A 6,410-nucleotide genomic window follows, 5' to 3' on the forward strand; every position below is an offset into this window, starting at 1 on the left:
TTAAGTAACGGGTTTTTGGGGATAATGGTATAGTTATATAGATAGATTTGAGGGAAATATCTGTTTAAAATATTGAATTGTGTTAATTGAAAATAAGATTTGTTAATGATTTGTTTCAATTTGTGACCGGAGCAAAAGCTTCGTTTTGAAAAGATGTGTTCTATTTTATTTTATTTTTTTGTTTTAAAAAAAATATTTAAAAATTATCAAAAAAAAAAAAAAGACCATTTCCCAGTGCTAAGGTATAAATCCTGTGAGTCTCTAAGCATCCTTAGCTAAAATCTTAATGGTTAGTTTATTGTTCAGCAAATTATATGAATTGATCAATACAGTTGATTTATAGTCAATGCATTTTGGGATATTGAAGGAAGAGTTAGGAATATAATCCGAGCAGTTTGCCTGCCCTCATTCTATCAGCAGATGTTCTCCTGCGGCCTTCTTGATCTAGACGATTAGGAGGATGCCCTTGTCTTTCTCAAACATTGCCTATCCTTTCAATTGTCCATGGTTCAGTCCACTGTGAATTACCATGTTGTGCACATGGCTCTAATCCATTTCCACCATCTGGAAATGGTTTAGGAATTGGAAGGGACAAGATAGATAACAAAGCCCCCAGATATAGAGTGGGTTTTTTTTATAAACACAGAGCTGGTATGACCATCTAACCAGTGTGACAAATGGTCCTTAAACAGCCCATTACAAAAGAGCAAAACAAAACTCGGGATTTAATCCTTCGGGCATAAAAGCAGATCTTGGGCTTGTTGAAGCTGCTACAATCCTATTGAAGTCCAGTGCTTTACTTGTTCCTGATTGTAGAAAAAGGATTCATGCAGTGATCTGTCCTTTTGGTAGGTCCATTTCCCATGTTTGTCTTTTGTAGTCACTGGATGACCTTCCATGTCTCGAGATGGATTATAAACTTTCTAACTAATAGGAAGCAGCAGGTGAAGCTAGGGAAAATCACATTGAATACCCATTCAGTTAGCACAGGAACCCTCCAGGGCTGTGTGCTCTCTCCATTACTCTTCTCTATAGATACCAATGACTTCATCTCAAAAAATTCTTCTATTAAAGTACTGATGTTTGTAGATGATACAACAGTTATCAGTCTCATTCGAGATAAAGATGAGTCTGCATATAATTAAACAAACTGGTCCTGCAATGCAGCCAGAAAAATCTGGAGCATTTCTCACCTTTTCTTCTTTCCTATTATCTTCTCTTATTGGTATCTTATGATTTATCACTTGTTGTTGCATCTTATGATTATTGAAGAACAAGTGGTAGTCCTGGTTAGGAGACCCTTTGCATAACTTCATGTTAAGCACTAGTTGCAGCCTTTCCTGGATCAGGATTCCCTGTGCTCAGTCATTCAGTTGCTAATCATCTCATGGCTGAACGATTGTAATGTGCTCTATCTTTGAAGGTCATTCGGAAGCTACAGCTCATGTAGAGTGCAACAGTGTGGGTACATTTGGGAGGCCCAAGAACAGTCCCTGTAACACCACTGCTTTGCAAATTTGCTTCCAGGTGCAATGCAAGGTGTTGGTGATCACCTTTAAAGTCTTTATGGCATGGGTCCAGGTTACTTGAGGGTCGGTCTCACCCCACGGGGATTGGCCCATACCATTCGTGCCAGCAGAGGAGGCATGCTGCGGGATCTGTCAGCTCAATTATTCCAGTTGGGGGGTATCCAAGAGGAAGGCCTTCTGTACTGTTGCTCCCACCCTCTGGAACATCTTGCCCCCCCCATGTGAGATTGGCCCCAACCCTCCTATCTTTTTGTAAGGGTCCTAATGATGTGACTTTGCATCGCTATCTCTCGCCTCTATGACTATCGCTGACACCCAGAGTTACCCTCTCCTACCTCGTCACACTTGTATGGTTTACACCTCGGCGGATCTGCTTGCGCTGCGAGATACCCCCCTCTCGCGGCGATGGCCTTCCGCTCTATCGAAGGCCTACCTCAAGGATGGGCTTTGGAGCCCCGAGAGGTGGCATGTTTTAAAGCAGGGATTGAAGGGTTTTTAAATAGGGCTTTTAATGATTTTTTAAGGGGAATTGGGAGGACGACAAGGGGGATGGGGGGGGTAATCCACCAAGGTCGGAGCTGAGCCTGGCACGGGGGTAACAGTTTGGAGGGTGCAGGATGAGGGGCTGGGGAGGTGATGGAGGGCCATCCTAATGAGGGATGCACTATCAGCACGGTGGATGGGAGGGGCAGATACAGCGGGAGCAGGGGGCCATACCATGTGTCGGGGGTGTGCACTCGCTGTTTGAGAGCAATTGCACACCCTGGTCCCCAATGCTCCTCTCGGGTACTAGGTTGCACATATACTCAGGCCCTGGGCCTTCGGCTGATGCTGTGCAACGCCAGGTCCGTGGTAAATAAGGCCCCCCTCATTTACGATCTTATACAGGAGAGGGGAGCGGACCTTATGAGACCTGGTTGGGCTCGGAGGGAGGGATCCCTCTGGTTGAGATGTGCCCACCAGGCTTCAGAGCATTCCATCAGCCAGGGGCCCAGGGCAGGGGCAGGGGGGGTGGCGGTTATTATTAAAGAAGGTCGTGGTCCGAGGGAGACCACTGTGCCACAGATTGCCGGGTGTGAGTCCCTCTTTGTGAGGTGGGGTCAGGGGATTCAGATAGGCTTGTTGCTAATGTACCTGGCTGCCTGCCGCGTGGCAACGGCCCTACCCAAGCTACTCGACGTGATAGCCACAGTGGCAATTGATACACCCAGGCTTATGGTTATGGGTGACTTCAACCTGCCATCCGTTGGTGAAACGTCTGAGATGGCTCGGGAGTTCATGGCTTCCATGATGGCCATGGACCTGACCCAGTTAGTTCATGGGCCCACTCACAGGGGGGGACACACTCTGGACCTGATTTTTGTCTCTGGCCAGTGGTTGGGTGGTCTTTTTATAGGGGATATAGAGATGGAACCCTTGTCATGGACAGATCACTCGCTCCTTCACCTGGACCTTCGAACCACTACACTCCGCCGCAGGGAGGCGGAACCAATAAGGTGGGTCCGCCCCAGGCATCTGATGGATCCTGATAGGTTCCAGACGGAGCTTGGGCCATTTCCTGAGGATCTGGCACATGACTCAGCCGAAAACCTGGGAGCTGCCTGGGAGCGGGCGGCTGATGGGGCTTTAGATTGAGTTGTGCCTTTGCGACCTCTGACCCGGTGCCAATCCCATGTGGCTCCATGGTTCACCGAGGAGCTGAGGGAGATGAAGCGTCGGAAAAGACGCCTGGAGAGTGGTTGGAGGGCCAGTCTCACTGAATCTGACCGAACACTGGTAAGGTCGCTTATTAAGACCTACCTAGTGACAATAAAGGCGGCAAAGTTTAATTACTTTTCCGCTCTTATTGTGTCATCAGATAATCGTCCGGCCGCCCTGTTCAGGGTGACCCGCTCCCTGTTACATCCAGGAGTGCGGGAGGGCCCTCTGGAAGGCAGGGCCGAGGATTTTGGACAATATCTGTATGACAAAATCGCACAGATTTGGGGGGATTTGGACTCTGGGTAGATTCGGGCAGGGTGGCAAGGAATAGTCTTGAGAATGTTATCTGGGAAGAGTTTGACTCTGTGACCCCTGATGACGTGGACAGGACTTTGGGGAGACTTAGTGCGGCCACGTTTGCTGGACCCGTGTCCCTCCTGGTTAGTACTGGCTTCCCAGGAGATTACACGAGGCTGGCTCCAGGGAATTATCAACGCTTCGTTGAGTGAGGGTTACTTCCCCACGGCCTTGAAAGAGGCAGTGGTGAGGCCTCTCCTCAAGAAGCCTTCCCTGGACCCGGCAGTATTTGCCAACTACCGTCCCGTCTCCAACCTTCACTTTGTGGCAAAGGTTGTTGAGAGTGTGGTCACATGACAGTTTCCACAATACCTGGAGGAAACGTCTTATCTGGATCCATTCCAGTCGGGTTTCAGGCCCGGGTACAGCACAGAAACGGCATTAGTTGCATTGGTAGATGATCTCTGGAGGGCTCGGGACAGGGGTTGCTCCTCTGTTCTGGTCCTGTTAGATCTCTCAGCGGCTTTTGATACCATCAACCATGGTATCATGCTGCGCCGGTTGGAAGAGTTGGGGATGGGGGTCACCGTGTTACGGTCGTTCTCCTCCTTTCTCTCTGACCGGTGGCAGTTTGTGTTGGCAGGGGGGCAGAGGTCGACCTTGAGATGCCTCATATGTGGGGTGCCTCAGGGGTCGGTCCTCTTGCCCCTTTTGTTCAACATCTATGTGAAGCCGCTGGGTGAGATCCGTGGCTTCGGGGTGAAGTACCACCAGTACGCTGATGACACCCAGCTGTACATCTCCACCCCGGGCCACCCCAATGATGCCCTTGAAGTGATGTCCCAGTGCCTGGAGGCCGTGCAGATCTGGATGGGGAGGAACAGGCTCAGGCTCAACCCATCCAAGACTGAGTGGCTGTGGTTTCCGGCATCCCAATATAGTCAGTTGACACCATCACTGACTATTGGGGGCGAGTCTTTGGCTCCCACGGAGAGGGCTCGCAATTTGGGCGTCCTCCTGGATACGCAGCTGTCCTTGGAGGAACATCTGACAGCTGTAGCCAGGGGGACTTTTTATCAGGTTCGCCTGATCCGCCAGTTGCGGCCCTTCCTAGATCGGGATTCCTTGTGCACAGTCACTCATGCCCTCGTCACCTCTCATGTGGACTACGGCAATGCTCTCTACATGGGGTTCCCCTTGAAGAGCACCCGGAGGCTCCAACTGGTCCAGAATGCGGCCGCGCAGGTAGTTAAGGGAGCTGCATGGTGCTCCCACATAACACCTCTCCTGCGTGAGCTGCACTGGCTCCCAGTGGTCTTCCGGGTGCGCTTCAAGGTGTTGGTTATCACCTTTAAAGCGCTCCATGGCATAGGACCGGGATATGTTCGAGACCGCCTGCTGCTACCAATGGCCTCCCACTGACCTGTGCGCTCCCAGAGAGGGCCTCCTCAGGGTGCCATCGGCCAAGCAATATAGACTGGTGGCCCCCATGGGGAGGGCCTTTTCTGTGGGGGCACCTGCCCTCTGGAATCAGCTGCCCCCAGAGATACGAAGAATCCAAGACCTCGGTATCTTCCGCCGTGCCCTGAAGACCTTTCTTTTTCAGCAAGCCGGGCTGGCTTAACACATTTTTAAATGTTTTTAATAGGTTTATTGTTTTTTAATTATAGGGCCAAACGCATATATATCTTTTTTAACTGTATTTTAATGTTTGTATTTACGTTTTTACTTTGGCTGTGCACCGCCCTGAGTCCTCCGGGAGAAGGGCGGTATATAAATCTGATAATAAAAAATAAATAAAAAGAATAAACTTGGGGCTCCAGTGGGGGAACAGCACAATGGAGTTGGTTGATTAATAACAGATCCCACCTCCCCCCATTCCCGCTCCATGTGAACTTGGTTTTAATGTTTGATTTTAAGTTTTTGTTTTAACTGAATATGTAACTGTAAGCCACGCAGAGTTACCCTATGGTAAATTCAGTCAATAAATTTTATAAATAAATAAATAATTGTAAGTATGATTTATGATCTATAACCTATCACTCTGCTGTTTGCATGTACAATGAGATCTTATGCGCTGGAGACAATTCTCTCTTCACTTCTCTTCACTTCTGTCCTGTTCTATTTCCTGTTCTAAATATTGAAACACTAAAGTCGGAAGGCTCTCTCCCACTCACCTTGTCTCTCTTCTTCTCTCTGCATGTTGCTTGAAATATTTGTTCCTTCCTCCTCTTTTTTTGGTACAGCTCATCCTTGTCACCTATAGGATCTAGGTACATTTATGCTTCCATACCCTAACAGTGACAACTGGTAGTTTAAAATAGCATGCGTTAAAGGTTATAGCATTTCAGTGAGAAGAGCTGATGTTGTTTGCACCAATACCCATTGAGACTGGGAGCAGGGAGGCTGTTGAAACAATCTAAGAGACTGTGTTGTACATGTATATAGAGCTCAAGTCTGAATAAAATATCTTGTTAAACTGTTAGCATAGCACAAATACCTTCTGGATTGGCTGAGTGAGAGGAAAGCAGTGTCATGCCAAGAGATGATCATCAATCATAAAAGATGAGGACAAAAAGTGTTTGGTTGGTTATACAAAATCTGTTGTCAGGGTTTGCCCTATTTCTGTTGATCATGAGTCTTTTGGAAAAAGAACAGAACAGCAGAGGAGGAGGAAAATAAATGTTGCATGTTTCAATGCCAAGTTCATTGTTTTTGTTTGAGAAAACCAGGCTGGCAAGATGTTTAAGATTCGCACAATTTAAGATTGATGAAAACCTGAAGAAGCTATTATTTCCTACATCTACACATTTATTCTAGTATAATTTGTGTCTACAGCAATATAAGAAATTATGCAGAATTAGCATCAGATTGGGGGCAACT

This window comes from Pituophis catenifer, unplaced genomic scaffold (assembly GCF_029215685.1).
Source record: "Pituophis catenifer annectens isolate HBS135680 unplaced genomic scaffold, rPitCat1.0.hap2 SCAF_8, whole genome shotgun sequence".
NCBI classification, from domain to species: Eukaryota; Metazoa; Chordata; class Lepidosauria; order Squamata; family Colubridae; genus Pituophis; species Pituophis catenifer.